Source organism: Elephas maximus, chromosome 1 (assembly GCF_024166365.1).
Source record: "Elephas maximus indicus isolate mEleMax1 chromosome 1, mEleMax1 primary haplotype, whole genome shotgun sequence".
Classification (NCBI taxonomy): Eukaryota; Metazoa; Chordata; class Mammalia; order Proboscidea; family Elephantidae; genus Elephas; species Elephas maximus.
Window position 1 is genome coordinate 33,672,333 of NC_064819.1, and position 10,776 is coordinate 33,683,108.

The 10,776-nt window shown below is 38.9% G+C and overlaps 1 pseudogene; it reads right to left on the reverse strand.

Annotated features, from left to right (window-relative positions):
* Positions 1-2,568: 2,568 nt before the first annotated feature.
* Positions 2,569-2,924, reverse strand: LOC126074935 (60S ribosomal protein L22-like; annotated as a pseudogene).
* Between the last annotated feature and the right edge of the window lie 7,852 nt (positions 2,925-10,776).

A 10,776-nucleotide genomic window follows, 5' to 3' on the forward strand; every position in this document is an offset into this window, starting at 1 on the left:
GTCATTTTGCTTTAAAAAAAAAATACAAATACATGGCTCATCTAGAAGGGTAGTACATATACAACATCAGTAAGGCCAGAAACACGTTGTATAGTAAATCCTTTTATCTAAAATCCCAGTATTTATAAAGCAGAAATAGTCCCTTCTTCCTCTGTGCTATGGCTAACAAATAATATTCTGGATGGCCCAAGGCACTGTGAAGCTGGGAAGTATCCTCTGACTCTTTAGGGAAAGAATAAAGTACATCAAGTACAGTTTGATGCTTAAGCCACCTATATGTGGATATGTGCTAATTCTTTTCCACTAATCAAAGGATTCTGGAAACTCATAAATCTAATCCTGACTGTTTTATAACAAAGAAGGTTAGTGGACCATTACAAATCACCAAGCAGGATATTAGGGACAGTGTATGAGAACATACTGTTTAAAAGGAGAGACAGGGAAAACCCGTAGCATTTCAATCTACTTTTCTAACCAATGTTGTGTATACTGATTGAAACCTCATCAAGCACCCAAAATACATAATTTGAAGCCACGGCTGCTCCTCAGTTAACTTCAAAGCTTTTCAACATAGTGTCACCATCTGTACAATAGGGGCTATTATTGAATAAGTTGGCTGGTTGTTGAATAAAAATATTCCAGTGCTGTCCAATAGAAATATAATGTGAACCACATTTGTAATTTTAAATGTTCTAGTAGCCATGTTGAAAAAGTAAAAAGAAACAGGTGAGTGATTCTAACAACATATTTTATTTAACCCAATATATCAATATCCAATATATTTGATGTTATTTCAATTTTGTACCTGGTCTTCAAAACCTAGGGTATATTTTACGTTCACAGCACAACTTAATTTAGACTAGCCATGTTTCGAGTACTCAATAGCCACATGTGGCTAGTGGTTACCATATTGGACAGCACAGACAGTCCACACCCTAGTAACTAAATGAGTACTTACTCTGTTCTCTTTGCATTAAGCTTATGTTCTGGTGTAGTTTCATATTGTAGCTGAGGATATAAATGTAATGCATTTTTTAATATATAAAATAAGTTCTTCGGGCAGTGAGTAGGTTTAAGCTAGAGATGTTCCCTCTCCCCCACTGCTACAAAAAAAGAAACATTCATAATTGTCTGTGTTACAGTTGAATTAACTTTAGCAAGTCTACACAATAGTGCTTGGCAGTGTTTAACAGCATTGCTTCTGAATTTTCCAGTGAATTTCATAACCACATTTAGAAATTAAGATAAACACAGAAGAATAAGGAGTAGATTGGTAAACTTCACAGTTGGGACTCTGAGGGTGAGTAGAAGTATGAGTCTATAGCTGGTGGTGGTGGATGTATGCTGTCAAGTTGAACGACCCTATACAATAAAACAGAACAGCCCCATAAGTTTCCTAGGCTGTAATTTAAAAAAAAATAATAATTTATGTTATATTTTGTTGGTGTTATTGGGAATACACACAGCAAAACAGACATCAGTTCAACAGTTTCTACAACTCAGTGACACTGATTGGGATCTTCAAGGTGTACAGCCACTCTCCTCCTTTTCTGAGTTGTTCCTTCCAAGTTAACTTTTTTTTTTTTTAACATTTTATTGTGGTTCAGGTGAAAGTTTACAGAGCAAATTAGTTTCCCGTTCAACAATTTTTTTTCTCACAAAATTCACCTTTATTTAGAATATGTTTTCACCCCAGCAAATCAGAAGCGTACGCACCTCAGCCACATCATTGCCTGTGAGATCTTACCAGAAATGCAGCTGAAAACGGGTCCATATGCACCTTCGGTAATAAATACTCTTCTATAACAGCTGAAGCTTGTTTGCAGGCTTATAATACAGATTTTTATCAAGTTTATTGTTGTGTCTGGTTATGTATATAAAACTATGTGTACTACTTAAAAACCTCTGTCAGATTTGTATAATTAAGTATAGCACAGGATCTCAACTCTAACACAATGAATGAGCACATGAAGTTTTGTTTACGTTATAGGAAAATGTTTCCCCTCAAGTATTCTTGAAGCTTATTCTCCAATTTTATTTTCCTAGGCCCAGTAAAAAGCTGATATTAGGACAGAATCTATGACGCTGTAGCCCAAAAGAGTACTTCCTTTTAAGTGGAAAACATAAACTTCAGCTTTTTTTTTCTTTTTTAAATAACAGCCTTTTAAAAGTATATTTTACAGGCCATACAATTCACCCATTTTTAGTGTATAATTCAATGATTTTTAGTATATTTACAGTATGTGCAACTATCACCACAATCCAACTTTAGTATATTTCCACCATCTTGAAAAGATCCCTCATGCCCATTTGCAGTAGCTCCCCATCCCAATCCTCAGCCCCAGACAATCAATAATCTGCTTTTTTTGTCTCTATAGATTTATCTTTTCTGGACATTTCATATTAGGGGAATGATACAGTATATGATTTTTTGTGACTGGCACCTTTCACTTAGAATAATATTTTTGAGTTTCATCCATGTAGTAGCATACATCAGTACTGCCTTTTTTTTTTTGGTTCCTAAGTTTTATTCAAGGACCAATACAAAATATTGCAGATAAGTGAGTTTTAATCCTCATTTTCCTCTTCTTCGTCCTGGTTATTCTGGAAGTAACGTAATTCATAATTTCTTTGCTGTTAGCAACTACGCGCAACCAGTCACGTGGATTACTCTTCTTCAAATATTTTGGAAAAAGGCACCTAGGAGGTTACAGTAACCTTGTTCTTCCTTTGTTCAGTGGTAACAACCCCTCCACTGAAATTACAGCTTTCCCATTAACTTTGATTCTTTCTTGAAGAAACTGCTCAAAATTGGCAGCATCCATGATTCCATCTTCTACAGGGTGGGTGCAGTCAAGGGTGAACTTCAGAACCTGCATCTTTTTTTTGCCCCCCTTCTCCACAAGCTTTTTCACAGGTGCCATGGTGGCAGCCAAGGCAGAAAACAGTACTTCATTTCTTTTTTTATTTTTATCGTGCTTTTTTTTTTAAGTCAAAGTTTACAAATCAAGTCAGTCTCTCGTACAAAAATTTATACATGCCTTGCTATATACTCCTAATTGCTCTCCCCCTAATGAGACTGCACACTCCTTCCCTCCACTCTCTATTTTTGTGTCCATTCGGCCAGCTTCTGACCCCCTCTGCCCTCTCATCTCCCCTCCAGAGAGGAAATGCCAACATAGTTTCATGTGTCTACTTGATCCAAGAAGCTCATTCTTCACCAGTATCATTTTCTATCCCATTGTCCAGTCCAATCCCTGTCTGGAGAGTTGGCTTTGGGAATGGTTCCTGTCCTGGGGCAACAGAAGGTCCGGGGACCATGACCACTAGGGTCCTTCTAGTCTCAGTCAGACCATTAAGTCTGGTCTTTTTATGAGAATTTTGGGTCTGCATCCCACTGCTCTCCTGATCCCTCAGGGGTTCTCTGTTGTGTTCCCTGTCACCATTCAACAATTTATAAACATTTTGTTTTGTGACATTGGTTGCAATCCCCTCAATGTGACAGCACTCCACCCACTTCCTCCCTGGGTTCCTGTTTCCATTAATCTATCTTTCTTGCCCCTTCCTGCCTTCTGAACTTTGTTTCAGGGAAAATGCTGCCCTTTTGGTCTTGTATGGTTCATTGTTCTGTGGAGCACATTCCTCATGGATGTTATTGTTCACTTTACAGACCTGTCTATTCTTTGGTTTAATGGTGATTTCTGGCAGTGGGTTCAGTTCCAGGTTTGAAGGGTGTCTAAGGGCCACAGTCTAGGGGGTTCCACCAGTCTCTATCAGACCAGTAAGTCTGGTCTTCTTATGAATTTGAATTTTGCTCTACATTTTTCTCCCACTCTGTCCAGGATCTTCAACTGGGATCCTGATCAGAGTAGTTGGTTGTGGTAGCCAGGCACCATCTAGTTCTTCTGGTCCCAGGCTAGTGAAGGCTGTGGTCCCTGTGGCCCATTAGTCCTTTGGACTACTTGTTTCCCTGAGTCTTTGATTTTCTCCACTCTTCTTTGTCCCAGGTGAGAAGAAAGCAATAGTTATATCTTAGATGGCTGCACTTTTAATACCCCAGTTGCTACTCACTAAAGTAGGATATAGAACATTGTCTTGATAGACCATGTTATGTTGGTTAACCTAGATGTACCCTGAAACTATGGTCCTAATGCCCTCAAGGCCCGTGACTCAGTCCCTCAAGGTATCTGGTTATGGCTAAGGAGTTTTCATAACTTTGCCCTCTGTGTGCTCTACTATATACTAGGATATCTTACAGCACATACACATACATATGTAGAAATAGCCCCTTAGGCTGTAATCTTTACACGAGCATACCACCAGGTCTTTTCTCCCACAGAGCTGCTGGAGGGTTTGAACCACTGGCATTTTGATTAGCAGCTGAGTGCTTAACCATTGTTCCAACAACGGTCCTTATAGCTAGTAGTATCTATGTCCTTCTGTTTTTTCTTGATTCACCAAACATGAACTCTATGAAGCCTCCTGTGATGCACCATCTCTACTCTCTTAATCAATTTTGAAATTTTGTAATTATTGTTGACCTCTTACTCTCCCTTTAGCCCTACACTTTATCAGTTACAAAATCTTGCCAATTTTGCTTTCAAAATGGATCTCATCTTCATTTCCACCTCTGCACTCAGATTTCAATACAGAGTTATTCATCTGACCCATCTTGGACTATGGCCACACACAGGACTCCTAGTCTTCAATGTACATATAGCCCTGTGATGTCAGAGATGTCCTGCTGAAAAGTATGTTGGAAAATGTCACTTCCTTGTTCACCATCTTCTGATGGCCCCCAGTATACAAAGGATACAGTTCCAACTCCTCAATGTGGTTATCAGAGTCCTCCACATTTAATCCCAACCTACTTACCTTAAGCTAATACCTATAACCTGTTGTTTGTGTGCCATCAAGTAGATTTCAACTCATAGTGACCCCGTGTGACAGAGGAAAACTGCCTCATAGGGTTTTCTAGGCTGTAATCTTTATGGGAGTAGACCACCAGATCTTTTTCCTGTGGAGCCTCTGGGTGGGTTCAAACCTTCAACCTTTTAATTAGTAGATGAGGGCTTAACTGTTGCCTACCAGGAGTCCTTACCTATAACCTAAACTCATTTTTGTTGAGTTAATTCTGACTCATAGTGACCCTATAGGACAAAGTAAAACTGCCCCATAGAGTTTCCAAGGAACACCTGGTGGATTTGAGCTGCTGGCTTTTTGGTTAGCAGATGTAGCTCTTAGCCACTATGCCACCAGGTTTTCCCACCTATAACCTACTGCACCTTAAACTTAGGCTCACTGTTGTATAATATACTGACCTTTCCTGCTTCTTGGCAGTCTTCCATCCTGAAATTACTTCCAACTCCAATCCTTAATCTAGTCTTCAAAATCAAGCATGGATCCTATTTTACTTTACTTCTATATCCATTTATTCATCAATTCAGTAAATGTTTTATGAGAGTGTACTAATGCTGTGCTAGACATTGAAGATTTAAAAAATACAATATTCTTAAAAAATCCCCAAATTTTAAGTAATGTTTACAATATAACATCATGAATGTTGTAACAAAAATACATACAATATGTTTTTGAAAGGCTGTAGAAACAAAAAATTCTGTTTGTGTGGAAGGAGAGAAGAGAAGATTTTACAGAGGTGGTGATATTTAAGTAGGGTCTTGAAGTATTAACATTCATTTGCCAGGTAGAGAAAGAACGGAAGAATGTTCTGGGTGGATGAAACTGGTTAGGGCACGGAAGTATAGAAAAAAATAAGTGTTGAAAAAAGTTTGGTATTACTAAAGGAAGTGTGATATTCAAAGTACTTAACAACTGTATGGCTGAGTACTGACCAATCAGAACGGGCAATGGTCTCATCCGTGCATACCAGCTGAATATCTGCCTAGAACCAAAGTAAAGTGTGCTTGGCAGGAGGGGAGTGGCAGGAAAGAATAGGTCAATAGCAGCTTGATAGGGCAATGCTAATGATCTGAATTTATTTCAAGAGGTAGGAGGGAATCATTGAAAAGTTCTAGACAAGCGAAAGGCATGTTATCAGTTATACTTTAGACTATCCAGGCAACCGAACAGAGAATGGCTTGAAAGGGAAAGAAATAAAAGGCTGTGATAACAGTTGGATGATTTCAGTAGTCCAGGTAAAAGATGACAAAAGTTTAACTGAAACCATCGCCATAAGCACAGAGATAAAAGATCAAATTCAAGCCATATTTAGAAGATAAAATTGGCAGACCTTCATGAACAACTGAATGTGAGATACGGGGTAGGGATGGGCAGATAAATAATATATTTGGGGTTTCTAGTTTGGAAAAGTAGATGTACAGTGATTCCATCAAACCAATAGAGAATATAAAACGGAATGAGTTTCCATTTTTTATATGTAGAGTTTGAAATAGTTGAGGAACGCAGTTGGGTATGTCCAGAAGACAGCTATAAATAGGAAACGAAAACCATGGATAGCCAAACATCTGGGAGTCACAATCATGTGGTGGTTGAAATAAAATAGATAAGTTTATCTAGGGCAAGCAAAGAAGTAAAGGAACCCTGGTGGTGCATGGTTAAGCGCTTGGCTGCTAACTGAGAGATTGGTGGTTTGAACACACCAACCGCTCTGCAGGAGAAAGATATGGCAGTCTCCTTCTAAAGATTTACAGCCTTGGAAACCCTGTGGGGCAGTTCTACTCTTTGTATAGGGTCTCTATGAGTCAGAGTAGACTTGATGGCAGTGGGTTTAAGCAAAGAAGTGAGAAAAGGAAATGGCTGAGGATAGAATCCTGGTGATGATCATTGTTTAAGAGATGGGAAGAAAAAAGAAAAAAAACAGTGTTTGCCCTTGTATTGATGTAATTTCTAGATTTCTATCTTCCTCAATCCATCTTGATTTCCTGAAAGGCATAAATCACATATTATTCATCTTTGGGTCTCCTTAATCCCTTAATATGTATTCAGACTGCTTGGTGCCTAGTAAATCCCACCCCCCCCCCAAAAAAAGTTTGCCCAGTTGAATTGAGCTTCATTGTGAAACACTTGGAGGATGGATGGATGGATAGATTAGATAGGGAGGTAGGTTGGTTGGTCAGTTGGCCGGTTGGTCAGTAGGCCGGTCGGTCAGTTGGTCAGTAGGTAGGTAGGTAGGTCCCGTACTCATTAGGTAGGTAGATAAAGAGAAAGACAGATAGGTACGTAGATAGATAGACAGGTATGTAGGTAGGTAGACAGACGATAGATAGATAGATAGATGACAGGCAGATAGATAGATTAGATAGACAGAGAGACAGACAGATAGACAGACAGACATAACTTTTTTCATTTCTTAGAACATTTTATTAGATTACTCTCCATACGGCATCATTGCATCAGTATACCTTCCAAATTTACCTACAACCTTTGAATCGATCACACAGCTGGACATCTCATGAAGGCAGTTGCTGGTCATTCGACAGCATAACTGAGGAGAAGCTCCTGCAGGAATGATGTATGAAATGATTCCTCCCCTCCTACCTTCCATCCTTGTAGAAATTGTGATGTAATGGAAAGATTCAGAGACACCTGCTCACTACTTACTGGAGTCTGACAAGGGGAAGGAAAGTTACTTCATGTTCTTGAGTCTGTTTGCTCATCTGTAAAATTGGGACAATGACCTACCACCCAGGGTCAATGATAAGGACTAAACGCAATCACGCAGGTGAGCGCACCAAGCTCACTATTCACATAGTAGACTCTTCATCTTTAGTGAGCATAAAACATTATTTCTCCATTTGGTAAACTACTAGGAAGAACAAAAGAAATTTCCCAGAAAAGGTACCAGAAGATATGAATTTATTATCTCATAAGTGAATTTCACATGAGAGTGGACATTTGCACGGCATTCAGAATGATATGGCATAAAGTTTTTAAGTATGAAAGAAAAACACTCCAATGTAAATAATCTCACTGATTTCAGGAAATCATAGAAGATATTTCTCTTTTTACTAATGAACTTGGCTGATCTGAGCATGATTGTACTTTTTACTTGAGCATGGGAGCAGATGAAATCTAGACAATGTAAGGGCTCAGGTAAAACTAAAGCAAATCAACTGAGTGCCAACTGTGTGCAAGGTAACATGCTAGATGCTGAGACAAAAATGCAGAGAATTCTCTGCCCTCACCTGAACCAGACAAAAACCTGAGCCCCAGGAGAGGCACCGTAGCTGTTGATTAGTTAAAATTTTTGTTTGTTTGTTTTGGCAGGGTTTTTGATGGAGTGTTTGCATTGATATCCTTATTTTTCCTAACACCAATGAAGAAGTCAACTTACTTTTCCTGTTATTCTGAGAAAAAGCTGTAAGGACTGACAGTAGAGTGTACCAACACCTCAGGATCATCAAAACCCATGGACGTTTGGTAGCCTCCAGAGTGTCTTAGTCACATTTAATCATTGCAGGAAGACAAAGGTCAAGGCTTTTAGAACTGAAAAAGGTGAAAGCTAAAATCAAGGTGATACCAATCTGCCACAAGTGACCACCTAAGAAGTAGAAAACAAGGTACCAGACAAGGGCTGCAAACTGAAGGATATCCTAGTTCAGCAAGATGATCTTGGGCTTTTGCAATAAAAAGGTGGGTTCCAATCCTGGCTATGGTCTTCACCAACTGATTGATACTGGACTTAAACCCTTGGCTTCTTTAACTGGAAGAATGGTGAAAATCCTATAGTATTGAGTCCACCATGGGGTTTTTATAAGGCTTCTATGATTTGAGGTGCCTGAAAGTGTTTTGTAAACCACTGTGCACATGTGAGCTTATATCACTGGCTGCAGTGCTGGAAGGATCCTAACTGGCTGCTGGCCATTTGTACCTTTGACTAGCAGAGACTTGAAACTGTTAACTCCTCACAACAGGCGGCTCAGAAACAAGACAACATATTCTGACAATAATTCTGGCTTTCGTAATTTTTTTTTTTTTTTTTTTAGTAGTCCTGCCATCAAATCCTCAATCTCAGCCAAGAGAAATACAAGTAGATTTATGGCCCCAAATTTTAAAGTCAAGATTAACTACGGGAAATGTTATGCCTATTAAGGAATGTAAATGGGTTCTCCATAGTGCTTAATTTTACCCCCATGTTATAAGCTTACATCTAAAACATTTTCTGACATAAGGTTACGAAAATACTAAAATAATTTTATGATGTGACAATATATTTGTGTGTGGGTTTCTTTCCAGTTTTTTTTTTTTTAAAGTTTATTATGGAATATTTGAAATATCAAGTAGGTATTTTTTAAAAAAAAAGCAATATAACTACTATCCTGTATCAACTCCCAGCTTAGGAAGTAAAATGTTTCCACTGTGTGCCCCTCTCTAATTTCACTGTCTATCCCGATTTCCCAAACAATGGTCAGAATTATCTTGAATTTTGTATTCACATTTATAGTAATAGCATATCTTTCTCTTAAGGTAAAGTTGTGTTTCATTTTTTTTTTTCCAGAATTTACATCTTACGTGAAGTCATGGAAGGGTCCTTAAAGCTTTTCTAGTCATTGTATTAACTAAACAGAGAAGATAGACAACTAAGCTAGGGCCACGGACTCATTAGCACTAGGTGGAGCCAGGCTCATAACGGACCAAGTAAGGGTTAGGATAGGATACAGAAGACCTCGGTTTCAGCACCGGCTCTGCCACTGAATAACTGGGTGAACTTAGCTATAAATCATCTAGATTTTTAGCTTCAGTTTCCTCAGCCATAAAATGGATTCATACCTGACCTGGTTCCAGGTGTACTATGATAAGGAGACTGAGTTAGTGTATGTGCAAGTCTGTAATCTATTCTATAAATGTTGTTTATTGCTATTGTTAAGAGTAAGGGCTCTTGCCACTAAGTCTGAGATGATGGCCACAACAATCCTGGGCCCAACATCCTCTGACTCTGAGATAACTGCTGTCATTTATTGCAACCTTAACACATATTGACCCATATAATCCTTACAAGGACCCCTGGTGGCATAGTGATTAAATGCTACGGCTGCTAACCAAATGGTCGGCAGTTCGAATCCACCAGCCGCTCCTTGGAAACCCTATGGGGCAGTTCTACTCTGTCCTATAGGGTCGCTATGAGTTGTAATCGACTTGACAGCAATGGGTTTGGTTTTTTTTGTAATCCTTACAAAAAACCCTATAGGCAGACATTATTATACACATTTTCCAAATGAAAGAATGGATCCCTACAGAGGCTAAATGACTTGCGGAAAGTCACGGTATTAGTAACGAGCAAACCAGAGATTTTAAAGCCCATGCTCCTAACCACTGGACTATATTGTCTCTGTGTCCCTCTATTTGATCAAGGCTGGTTGGCTTGGCTCAAGGGCCCCAATAGTCTCTTCGGAGCTCCACAATGCCAGCCTCCACCCAATAGCAAGAGCCAGATCACAGGTCTCATGACTTTCAATCCTGTGCACCAGGTTTATACATGAGATTTAAAAAAAAAATCAAATCTTCACTTTGTCATCAGTGTTTGTATGCACATGTAACCCTATCAAATGAGAGAAATTAAACAAATACATTTTTGTTAATATTTCACATGAAAGGGGGGATCATTAGAAAATGCCTAAATTTCCTCAATTTTTTTCCCTTTATGAAGCAGTTGCATATGTCATCTAGTCTTTTAGTTTTGGTTGTTGCTGCCACAGTTGCTGTTGTTCCAGCCAGACTCCCAAATATCACTGTTGTACAAAAGTGGGAACTAAGGCCCCCAGAGGCAAAGGACTTGCCCAAAGTTCCACAGCTGGT